The sequence below is a fragment of the Taurulus bubalis genome, assembly GCF_910589615.1.
Source record: "Taurulus bubalis genome assembly, chromosome: 2".
NCBI classification, from domain to species: Eukaryota; Metazoa; Chordata; class Actinopteri; order Perciformes; family Cottidae; genus Taurulus; species Taurulus bubalis.
In genome coordinates, this window is record NC_136590.1 from 18360626 (window position 1) to 18373389 (window position 12764).

Genomic DNA, 12764 nt, shown 5'->3' on the forward strand with positions numbered 1-12764 from the left:
GGGATAAACCAGGTCTGTATGTCCTGCCAGAGAGGGAGCGAGCAAGAAGCAGCCCCCAGGGGAAGTCAGCGACACGACACATCCATGAGGCTGATAACACGCTCTGCTGCTATGACCCTTTGCAGTCCACTGAATCCCTGGTAGTGAAACACTCCTCCCAACAATTTGAATATAAAAATACAATTCTTTAAGGATGCAGGATGTAGCGAGCAAGCACCCCGAATATTGCTCGTTTGAAACATCTGTGGAGTTACAAGAGACGGCAGACAAGAAAAAAACAAACCTCAGCCGATGAGCCCTCACTTCTTCTTTATATTGAAATCCGCTCATGGTATCCGATGAGCTCTAAATGATTGGCAAATGAGCGCCTCGCCGCCTGGCGGCTGCTGCCAAGCAGCCTGTCAGGCGGTTTGGCTGCCGCTGACACAGCGAGGGAGGCCTTGACGGTGGAAAAATGAAAGGGGATGATGAAGGAGAGACAGTAACGGCAGGGCTCGCGGCCAAACGCATAGCAATCTCAAGCCAACAGGTGGTCAGGGAACAGCTGGACCGAGGGCAGGGGGAGCATTCAGGAGTCATTCTATTTTCTGCCCACCGCTATTTTGAAACAGCAAAACATGGGGTATTTAAGTTGCGTTGATGAATCAAGCGGTTTGTAGTTTGTGTTCCCTCTGCAATGCCACCAGCTAGTAAAGCAGTCAAGGAGATAGACAACTTGCAGTTCAAAGACGGGCCAAGACAGACACAACTCCTGGGAGGCGCACTTATCGACACGTCTGTGCACTTGCGAAGCAAAATAAATCGTAAACTGGGAGAACACTATACTCATTCCATTCTTCCGTTGCATCTACTTCTCTAACACTGTGCATGAAAAGCAACTCCGGGGTCTATAAAGTTGCATCAGGGTAAGTGTCTGTGTCCGGTTATTGCACATAACCGTTATTTCAACCTTATTCAACTTTGACTATGTGGTGAAGCCTGACCGGAGTGGCGTAGAAAGTGGTAGGAGGCAGACATAAGACGCTTTGTTAAAAAAACCAAAAGGTGTTTATTTATATAAATTGCTCTGCTACCCGTGAACCAAACATTATATACAAACAATATAAATGGACAAATCAAACAAAAAGTCAATTCACCCCCCTCTACTTGGTCTAACCCAGTGTTTTTCAACCTTTTTTGAGCCGCGGCACCTTTTTTACAATAAAAAAAATCCTGCGGCACACCAACAACCAAAAAAGTTACAAAATGTCACATTGTAGCATAATACAGCATATATAGTATGTAATTATTGCGCTACCTACTGGCATGGAAGAGTATTTAATTACTAGGCCAGCCACTAAATTGCAGGCTCAGACGATCAACAATGGCATATTATTTGCGGCAACTAAATAATATTTTTTTGGACCGATTAAGTGAAATTGGACATTTTCCCACGGCACACCTGACGATCTCTCACGGCACACAGTGGTTGAAAATCACTGGTCTAACCCCATGATGTCACAGCTGTAACCATTCAGCGTATAAATAGAGGACATGGCTGGGCGCCTCCTTCTTTGGCCCCTGAAACAGATGGTGAGTATGGTAAGTGTTAATTGAAGCAACTGATTTTGCGCCCAATTATTGTCAATGCATTTCAGGTGCGAGTGTCATCTGACTGTCATCGACATAAGCTGATGCACCTGGGCAAAAATAAAAGGGTTTTTTTGGTGCTTTCTCAGAACTTGTGTTGAGTTGGTATATCTGGCAGTCAAGCTCTGTTTAACAGTAAGTACCAACACAAGATAGGCTTAATGGAATGCCGCACTGACTCAGCAAATAAACTTGCGTTCTTGCCCACTCTGTCACAGACTATATCTTCGTTTTCATTTTTTTTGCCAGAAACGCAACCTTCCCGAACGTTAACCACAAAGTACAAAGTGTGAATTAAAAAAACATTTCTGGACATTAAAATACATCATCATGTATGAATTTATTGTAATAGGGGGCTTTGCAATATATAACATGTATGCGTCATAAAACAAAACTAATACCAACAAAAGGAGCACAAAGAATTAAATGTGAAATGTATCCATATACATTATATCATTGTTATAAATTTGACATTGTGCAGACACCATCCTCCACGTCTCCTCCCACTCACCTCCACAACTGAACGTAACAAGTTTTAAGGGAATTAGCCCCTGAAGCGCCGAAACGTCACTCTGGCTCTTGATTAAGATAAGTTGAACGTTGTCAATCCACTGGGGGGAAATGTAATAAGTACAGAACATATGCATATCATAGATAAGTCAGATTTGTACTTGTTTTGTAACCAACAGAGTTCAAATATACAAAAACTGCTTCAAACAAACAAAGCTAATTGACCCATACCTCACAACTCAACTGCAATGACCTCGACAAACCTCTTATTCGCTACCATGCCTTGTGTTATGGGCCGAAACTGACTTTACCTTCATGTGTAAACGGTCATAAACACACTGCTAACCCCATACCGAATCACTGCATCATGGGTCAATCAGGACAGGGTGGCTTCTAAAGGTCTCACGGTTTGGTATAAATTACACCAGCGTCAGATTTGATCATAATCATGGAGTTCAAATGTGTGAGCAGCGGAATGTGCGAGATAAACACAGATAGAAATTGGATTAGGGAAGAGGATAAGAAATTTAAAGAAAAAAAGAGAGGTTGAATGATTGTTTTCATGCCCTCCGAAACAGCACCCCCTCTCCCCAGTGGAGGGGAGAGGGTGGTGGGGGGGGGCACTTAAACTACTTAAAGTAGTTTAAGTGCCCCTGTCTTTTGCCAAGTTTTGTGCACAAGGCAGGGGTGATGCTTGATGTTCCAGTCAAAGAGGCCTGTAAACTGGATGTGGAAAGTGTGACGAGAGTCAATTCTAACAGGCATCTGCTCAAGCCGGCAAACACATTTTTTTTTATGCATGCACACAAACGCATTTTAGCGTGAGTTAAAAGCATGGCCCACACTATGAGCAAGACGTCACAGGGGAATCAGCACTCGAGGACTTGAGATACGTTTCATTAGTTTATGCCGTGCCAGTTGCTTTAGACCAGACGTAAATCTCTCAAAAACTATTCACAATGGACTGCGAGGACATTTTGTTTTCGCACAGTCGTGGTCCCCAGAGGATGAATTCTACCAGCCTTGGAGATCCCCCAAACTTTTATCTAGAGTCAAATTGTGAACATAAATACTACTACAAAACAAATTCAGTTATTGGTGTTTATAGCTCATTAGCTCGTATTGGCATGCAAACCCGCCAAATTAGGATGGTGGGCATTATACAGAGCTACAAACCCTTTGGGGCTCGAGCATTTGTTGAGTGGACTGCAGGTGCCATCTTTGATTTCTTAAACCCATTTTATAATACATCCATGTGTCACACACAAAAAATGTTTTTTGGGGCTGTGAGGGATGTTTCTGCTGTGGTACTACGAGTGGCAGCTCCATCTAGCTCTCTTAACACATCCATCACCAGGATGCTAGACTTTTTCTCTGCCTCGAACAATAACTTTCTGGAATATATGAAACCGGCCGAGAAATACTCCATCAATTTTTTTACACTTCAGTTTTACTTGAGTCTGTACTCAATTTTGTTGCCGTCACATTTCCAGCCTTAGTGCTAAACTAAGCTAATCATTTGCTGTCTCTAGCCACATGTTTACAGCGCAGACACTAAAATGGTATATGCCATTACTGGAGATAGTCCTGACTTGAACCATGCTGCAGGAAGTGGAGCCAGATTTGAAGTGTGTGCTAAATATAACGAGCAGCAAAACCACACGACCGCTTCATTTGCCATCTCATTTGTGCCACTTTTTCCCCATTGATCTTTGCAAATTATTGTTTCATTAATAAAATGCAGTCGCAGTGAGCGTGAAGTGAATGGGGTAGTGAAATTAAAACTTTTTTTCATATCAAGGCTACAAATATTATTCCAATGACATGGCATTGATTATGTCATGATGATGAAGTTTTTCCTGAGATCTTTGTAGTCTTTATTGATTAAGTACTGATGGATACAAAAAAATCAAAAGCCTTTTGATTCATTAATTACTTCATCTACATGCAGCAATCAGCAAACTGATTCTTAAACCTAAGGTTTTCCTTTATTGTATTCAGATTGTATTCAGCCGACGCACCAAACCCTGGCTCCTACTAAATGATGTCCCACACAAATAAAGTGCATTCTCAATTATGTTTCCAGGCCAACATACTTTCTCCTGGCTAACAAAGTGATCAACTTTGTAAATTGAAACAAAAAGAGAAAAATAACCACTTTGTAAATTACTTAAATTACGGACTTGAATAAAAAAAATAATCATACTTTTGGTTTTACATGGGACTCAAACAGCTGCCTCACGGCTGAAAGTCCTGTAATGACCCGACCTGCACACAAGAGGCATTCACAGACAATAATCTTAAACCTATTTATAATGTTTAAAACTAAAATATGCTTCCATCAAAGAGTAATTCATTAGATGTATGTAAACATAATTTTTAAGAGACGAAGCTTGGACGTAAAACATGAAAAAAAAAGATATTGTAAAGGACTCAGCTGTAAATGAGGTATCTAGGTACAAAGTACAATACAGGTTGACTGAATTAAAAGATGTGTCCTGAATATGTCCAGCAGCAACACTCAACATGACCACTCTCACTTGCCATCTTTCAGTCTCATCTCAATTTACTGCAATTTAATTCTGTTTATTTGTTGGGAGATTAATAATGGCTGCTGGGAAAACCAGGTATTGTATGCACGGCATGTTGTGTGTGTTCTATAATTAGACTTTTGTGTTACATCGGATGACTTGAGTTTGTTTATTTTCTGCCGGGGCGGTGGTACTACATCTTGTGAAGCAGATGAATAGTCACTGAATGAATGCATCTGCAGCTGACCCACTTCCATTGGATTTGAATGAGCTCAAGGGGAATTGTAAAAATGCAGATAAGTTTTTTGAGAAGAGAGCTGTGAGAAGACATTTTTGGCGGGAGCTGCTTCGCTGCTCATGCTACAACAACAGCGTGGTGTTGTTGCAGCTCAACTGTTTCCATTGAGGCAATACACACGAGTAGTAGAAAAATAAATAAAAACCTTGAGAGAGAAAGATCTCAACACTGCTTAATGTATCGCCTCCGCCTGCTTGGCCGGTCCCTGTGTAAAGTGGTCGCACTGGTTCGGAAAGATGTGCTTTGTCTTTTTAAAATCCGGTCATCCGGAGCCACAGCAAGTAGGAGCTGATTTTAGCAATTCAGCCTGTGGTTCAGCCTTTTGAATGAGAAGCATAAAAGAATGACAACAACAGATGTACTTCCTTCCTGGGATTGGCCCTGAATAGTCAATGTGGTTTCGAAGCAAAGGATCATTCCATTCACAATACATGGGGGTGCTGAACAATTGTCTTCATAAGAAATTGCTTGGTTTCTCCCAATAATTCATGATATATAGCCTATTTTGGTGTAATTATTAGCTTTTCAATAATATAGTTATAAACAATTTGACAACAACCCTGCTTTCGATCAGTCTGTGATCCAGTGGGTCCACTGGAAAGCCTAAATAACAACATATGGCTACTGTCTCAAATCAACCAATGCATTCATAAATCAGAGCATTCACGTCCAAATGCAGCACTATCAGGTGGCAACTGTGGCTCAGTGGTTAGCATGCCCGTCTTTCAATCAGTGGATCGGTGGTATGATCCCCGGCTCTTCTAGTCCATGTCAATGTGTCCTTGAGCAAGACACTTAACCCCGAATTTCTCCCCTTTGCTGTGCCTACGGTGTATAGAGCAAAAATATAAGTCGCTTTGGATAAAAGCGTCAGCTAAATGAAATGTAATGTATCAGAACTAATTCATATCAGCTGGTTACAGCACTCTCGCTGTCTATCTCTCACTTTGCTTTGCTTCTTGTTTCCCTTCTGTCGGTGGATTGCTTACAATGGGAGGAAAGGGAAACTAGGGCAGAAAAGTTTTTATTTACTACTCAGAAAGCAAGCAGACTACACATGTTCTGCCCTTCTCCGTTTCAGTACTACGAACAGAGCTTCATCTATTGGATGTGCTGCACTGTGCTATGCAGTCCCGCACAGCACAGGACTGTAACAACAGCTTAGCGACATTCACATGTATCTCGGACAATCATTTTGTGGCTTCATCTATTTTTCAATAGATGCATAAAGCTGAAACAGAGGAAAATGGCTAAAAAAACAAACAAAAAACATGATTCGATCAGTCGACAATAGGCAACACTTGACCAATCGGATTGCACAACGTAAATTCTTAGTCAGCAAACCACTTTTTTCTTCTGTTAAAAAAAATAATGTACAGTTGTGCAAAAACTCTGAAGCGGTTATACATAATGCAGGATGATAAACTGTGTTTTGGTGCAAAAGTGACATAATAATGGCAGTAAAATCAAAGACACCGCAGGCACTGTACACATTTAATGTGATACTGCTAGGTAATCTTGTTACCTACGCTCTCTAAATCATGCTCTAATGATTGAAGATGGAATTCTGTGTGTGTGTGTGTGTGTGTGTGTGTGTGTGTGTGTGTGTGTGTGTGTGTGTGTGTGTGTGTGTGTGTGGAGGATTAACAACCACAGTATTAATAGCCTGTTCTGTGTCTCCCTCATAGATATGGGCTGAGATGTGCTGGAAGAGGAAGACAGGAAAGGAAGATGCTGTAGGAGACGATACACAACACAAGCAGACGCCGAACTCCTTGTCGTTACACACAACTGGAGGATGCAGATCGAAACTGAACTGAGATTGCTCGCGAACTCGACACCTTCGCGTCTCCATTTGTTGGTCACTCCCAGAACTTCCCAATGGCATGAGGAGAAAGATCAGTGTCTTACATAACAAAACTGAAGCTTTAACTTTTATGCGTTCTTGTATGTCTACCCTTTGTCCTTCTCACGGTACTTTGTGTGACAACCAACAACCGGGGAGTAATGCTGACGCACAAGTGAGTTAAAGGCAATATTATTGAGGCATCAGCGGTTTGATTTACAAAAAAAGTGTCTAGCATGTGATATTGGAAATCTGTGGCACGGTTGCCCTGGCTGACACATTCATTATTACCATGAGCTTGGCACTGTAGTTTTTATTTTTATTTTTGAATCACTACTAGTGATTCAACATATGGCCCCAACATATTGTTGGTTTTGGTCTTTTTTTAGATGAACAAGAAAAATAAAGAGAAATGACTGCTTTAGCTCATGTACAAAACAAGGTGTTCCTTCAATACACAAAAACATTAGGATACAGTGTTTTAAATGAATTGTAAAAAAAAAGACTAATCAAAGTTGAATTCATGGTTGAGAAAAAATATATATTCTCCCTTATAAATAACGTTGCTGATATTTAATCTGTTTACATATATTTTAATTCCTTTGCATGCCGGTACTGCTATTTAATGCTAATATGTAATTCTATCAATTTTAACAACATCTCAACAAAACACTCAACAGCCAAAAGTGCTTTTTTTAGGCTCCACCGGGCCTCTATTGTCATCCCAGGCCAGTTTGATCATGTTGTGGCTTCAATTCTGACCGGAGAAAGGGTACAAAGAGTGTCAGCAGAGTTGCAGATAGAGACCAAGCTATTACATCTCTCTTGATTCAACTCCCCGAGCAGCAGGAGACATGCATATTTAACCCGTCTATCCTCTGAAGAAATGTGGTTCTCAGATTTGGGAGCTTTTGCATGCAGGAGCTTGAAAATTGGGAGGAATTTACACAGAATTTACACAGATCTCACCGTGGGATCTGAAGTTTCTTCCTTTTTTTTATGTAGCCTGCTGGCTTTGTACTCATGTACATGTTGTGGCAAACCAGGAGGAAAGGAGGAGCAGACAGAGCGCAGGGGGCGGATCCCCAAGCTCAGGTTGGGGGAGGTGGTCGGGGGAAGGTACTTCCCAGTGCAGGTGCTGCAGCCAATCGGCACTTGGCATTGGACCCACCTGCAGCCCATCAGATAATCAGAGGGAGGATATATTCTCAGAGCTGGGAGGAAGAAGGGGGGACTGGACAGGAGGCTAAGAGGACCCTCTGAATTACTGGAGAGGAGCCGCACGGACAAGAGGTAAACTGTATACTAAAACCTCTCTCCTCTGATCTGCCCTCCCAGAGCAAAGGACGCTGCTTGTGAGACCGAAGACCCCGACCGGGAGGAATCTTTTGTTAGGTTTGGGGGTGAAGGGGTTAAACTCATTTATTAAAGAACACTTTTTGTTGGCGTACTAATGTCTCTGAGTCTCGTATTTTATTGTTGAATCTTGCCTCCAAGTCCCCCGGGTTGCCACAATGTGTATATAGACACATGAGAACTCAACACTGGCTATGCTAATTTGCAATGGAGTAAAGCCAGATTTCATACCCCGTGATTGAGTCTCCCAACCCATGAATAATCTACTGGCCAAAGATAGAACTGCCTGTCAGCCAAAAAACATGACATGGTTTGGTTGCGTTCTATCCTCTTTGACTGAGCAGGAGGTTACTTGGAATACGAATAAAGCAAGTGATAATCCTTACGGATAGTAGCCTACTAGCCATTGTCGTATGTTGAACAAAATGATGCTTTCTGCAATGTGCAAGGTCCACATTATAACTCATGACGAGGCCTGGTGAACCCGTTTAAAAAACTGTTTGGGAGAGTTATCACAAACTGCTTATTCATGAAGAATACATTATGGCCCACTAAATTATGGCCCAACTGTCCTTGCAACACCCTTTAGCACACAACACACAGAGCTACCCTAGAGCCCACACGGTCACTGCACTCCCTAAAGAAATGAGCAAATTCTTGGAAAATTGTAAAAAGAGGTTTCAGAGAGAAGCAGACAACAAAGTATTAACAGGATATTTTCAGTAAGAAAAGACAAGAAGATAAGATAGAAGCTAAAGCATACAGATCGTAGGGGAAAAAAGTGAACAACCACGTCATCATCTGTATAGCCAAATTGGTTTTAGGGCTAGCAATAGCAGCATGTGTTTACACTCAGTATACCTTCAGTAGCCAGCATAGCATAGAAGTGCAAAGGCTAGTAACTGATGTGCTAACATACTCTGCTAATGTTAGCTCCACAGGTTTTTACTTAGAAACGTGATGTTTTACATCTCCTTTCAACCTCTGCGGGTAACGAGTATCACGATTACACAACGTTTAACCCTGACCAGCTACAAATCCACAAAACCATCCTGAAAATGCAGAACATCTAAAACCATTGCCATACTCCGGTCAGAGCTGGCCAATACTACGCTATGATGCTACGCAGTCTGTGTTTAAAGGCGCAGGACTTAGCGCAGAGTCAATTGTATAACCTAATGTCTTCTGTTGCAGGGAACTTTTCAAAGTCGGAAAAATAGACCTCCTGATTTCATCAAGGTTATCTCAGCTCAGGCTTCTGGACTTCACATTCCCCTGTGACTACAAACTAGGGGGTTTGAAAGACCAGGCAGGGAACGTCTAACAAGGTTTCAGCCTTTTTGAATCTTGACCCATTCTGGATTCTAAAAGAATATCTGAACCTCTGCTGCTTTGATTTTTCATTTCCAACACAACTATTCTGCTCTTATAAGTGCAATACCACATCGCTAGATTACCCTTTAATTGTAATATGCGATTGAGTAATCTGATTCAATATAGTAGCCTATCTTAATAACGGACCAAAGTCAGCACCTGCCTACGGAACTTTGCGACTTATAATAGTTTACGCAAACTTCTCAGGTGTGTCCATTCACTGTCAAACATATCTCCAGGTCAGTAAGTAAAATAATGATCTCATCTCAATATGTCAATACATGTTCCTGTGAAATCCCCACGGACTGAGTGAAAACATGTCAGGTCCTCTAGTCTAACCACAAGTTGCTCAATGCAAATGTCATCTGTGGATAAATTAAGATCAACCTTCCATCAATCCAATGTCCTTCAAGCCTAAAGATATTTACTTGCAATAGTACTGATGCGGATGAAATAAAATCAGGTTTTCCTGCCGGTCTTTCAGACAGGTTTATCATGTGACACACAACACAGTCTGGTTATTTCATTCTGCTTGCATGGACTGTATATCTACCAAATCAAACTCGGGTAAAATTAAGTACAGAGTTAATAACAGACTTCTCCTTGTCTGTTACTGTAGCCACTCAGAACATTGGTGGTTATGCTGGTTATCCCCCACCTGCTTAATTAGGCTGTGTTAAAAAAAAGGGATGACACACTCGGTCCAGTCTTGAGGGGCCCGTCTGCCCTTGGCTGATGTTGTATTTATCTCTTCTCCTGGTGAGAACACAACACCTGGAGCTACGATGGAAAACGGATGCCGTTATTCTCCGCCTCTCCGTTCTCAGCTGTAGACAATGAGTGATGTAAATGATGTGCACTGTTATTAAAAAGAACAGTTTGACCTCTTCGACTCGTGCGTCTGTGTCCTTGGTAGAATAGACTTGAATCCGTGTAATTAATTGGGTTAATCGTACTTCTTATTTGGCATTGTACCACCAGGGCTCTCAAGTTTTTAAGACAGGTGATAAGAGTGACATTTAACATTTCTTCCAACACTTTAACATAATAAGGACATCTTATTAATACAATTCAGTATATTAATATACATATATATCATGTCGCATACCCCTCCGAAAGATAGTCCTGCACTTGAGTGATGATTTCAAATGTATAATAAATTCCCAAAATCAACGTAAGAGCTGTGTACAAAGGCACAACAACGATATTTATGTTAGCTTACTCCTCATTTGCATTAATAGCGCACACACGTGGCACACACACTAATTTCCTTAAAACATACAGTTATTACAACTTGAACTAACCTTGTGCCTCTTCCGCAGAGTGCTAATACCACTACTGTTTCTAATTTGAATATCAAAAGCAAATGAAAATATGGTCAATTTTGTATACAAACGGCGGACATTGCGACTTCCTTTTAAAGCTTGCGAGCCGCCTTCAAAATAAAAGCATCTCATTTTACAGGAAACCAGTTAAATATAGTTTAGCTTAACGCAGGTAAAACACATGCAACGAAAACAACAACATTGATTGACAAACAGTTTCTAAAACCAGAACACAAATTGGGTTACTTAGATATATAATAACCGACAGCATGGCCTCACACAGCTCGTTTTGTGCTGTCTTTGAAGTGCCTGACTGTCTTGCTCCTCCAGTCAGGCTCGTCATGCGAGGCCAATTCAAAAGCCCCACAAAACCTCCCCGGATGGAGAATTCAGATTGGCTATTCGTGTAGCCATTTATTTTTATTGATTGGCAGGGGATTCGGGGGAGACGTGATTCCTCCATGGTGAGGGCAGCGCGACCAGGTCATGTTTGCACGCTGCGGCACATTAAATAGCCTAGAGTTTTTTTCAGCGTGAGAAATACGATGTGTGGTGGGAGGGCGTGACTTAAGACCGAAATGCGTGACAGTCACGCTCGATGCGTGACACTTGAGAGCCCTGCAAAATGTGCCCATTTTTATCCACCTCATTGTGTTTCTTCACCGCAGTCCTGTGTCCGTGGCTAGTGATGTTGACTTAGCTTGATATGCTAGCTTAGTAGCTTGACGGAGTTATTCATGCGTGTCCTCCTGGTGTTCTCATGTTTTTTTAATGTTTCCGACAAGTGCTTCATGTCCCTTAATCCCGTAGCTGTCCATGCTGGATCGGTCCACGTTGTTTTAAAAAAAGCAAGCATGGAAAGCAAAATACGGTGTTAGCACGACTGCATCCAGCAGCTAGCTTAGCCAAACCTGGCTGTTGTAGCTTAGCCGTCTTCACAGAAGCAGAGAAGTGCTCGACTCGTGCTTGTGCTTGGAATCGCCACTGTAATCTTGTTAAAATGGGTGGCGCGCGCCTCGTCTGCCCTGATGAGACAGAGATGGGAACACGCAGCCTTGGGCCAACTGAGTTTGGCCCTCCCGGAGGTTTTTTAGGAAAACCTTTTTAGGGCACTGATTGGATAAATTGTATGTCATTCATTTATATCTTTAATCAGTGAACTGCGTATTAGACCTGTCTTTCTTGGGCCAAATCGATTTGGCCCCACCACGTGCACGGCGCAGCAGAGACGTGCACGGGGGCAGCTAAGAGGTGCACTAGCGGAGAGGACAAACAGGAAAAGCATATATTTTGTGCAAATATCCTATTTTACAAATATTACTGGGTATATTCCATACCTCAAACACAAATATTGACATTTGCATAATTCATTAATATTATTATAACTTTTATAATTAATAATATTATAAATATATATACATATTTTTGTTTTTGTTGGGTGGCTGAAGGTGGCCCTCTATTGGCCGGCCGTCACTGCATATGGATATTTTCAAACAAACCAAACTCAGTCCTCTTGAAGTAAATCAAAGGTGGCCCAACAGAAAAGGGTCTATTTGGGTCTAATGACAGGTGAAGCAGGCTTGAAGCCAGTCGTACTGAGTATAGTTCGATTCAGAGGGGTCCGAGTTATTTTGAGTTTGTTTGGAGGGCTGAAAGGGTGTGAAAACATCATTAGTCACAATCAACATCTGTCAATTTAATGAAATAAATGTGTGACTTAATTTAGATTGTGTATATATCATCATCATGTGGAAAACTACCGTGTATGTTTTCGCACCGATTGAGCAAAGAAATAACTAAAATGAAAATCTAAATTCTAAATCATGCAAAGCATACTCAACATTATGCTACAAAGTGCTGAGTGCTCTCTCTCTCTATCTTTTTTTTTGCTGAGC

General features: G+C 41.6%; 1 protein-coding gene across 1 annotated transcript in view; it reads left to right on the forward strand.

Moving 5' to 3' along the window:
- The window catches only part of uts2r (urotensin 2 receptor), a gene marked incomplete at its 5' end in the record, with an annotated part of 47520 nt that extends 40787 nt beyond the window's left edge, over positions 1-6733 (forward strand). Inside the window, one exon of the mRNA XM_079238027.1 lies at positions 6657-6733. The remainder of the gene's footprint in view (positions 1-6656) is intronic.
- Positions 6734-12764: the final 6031 nt, after the last annotated feature.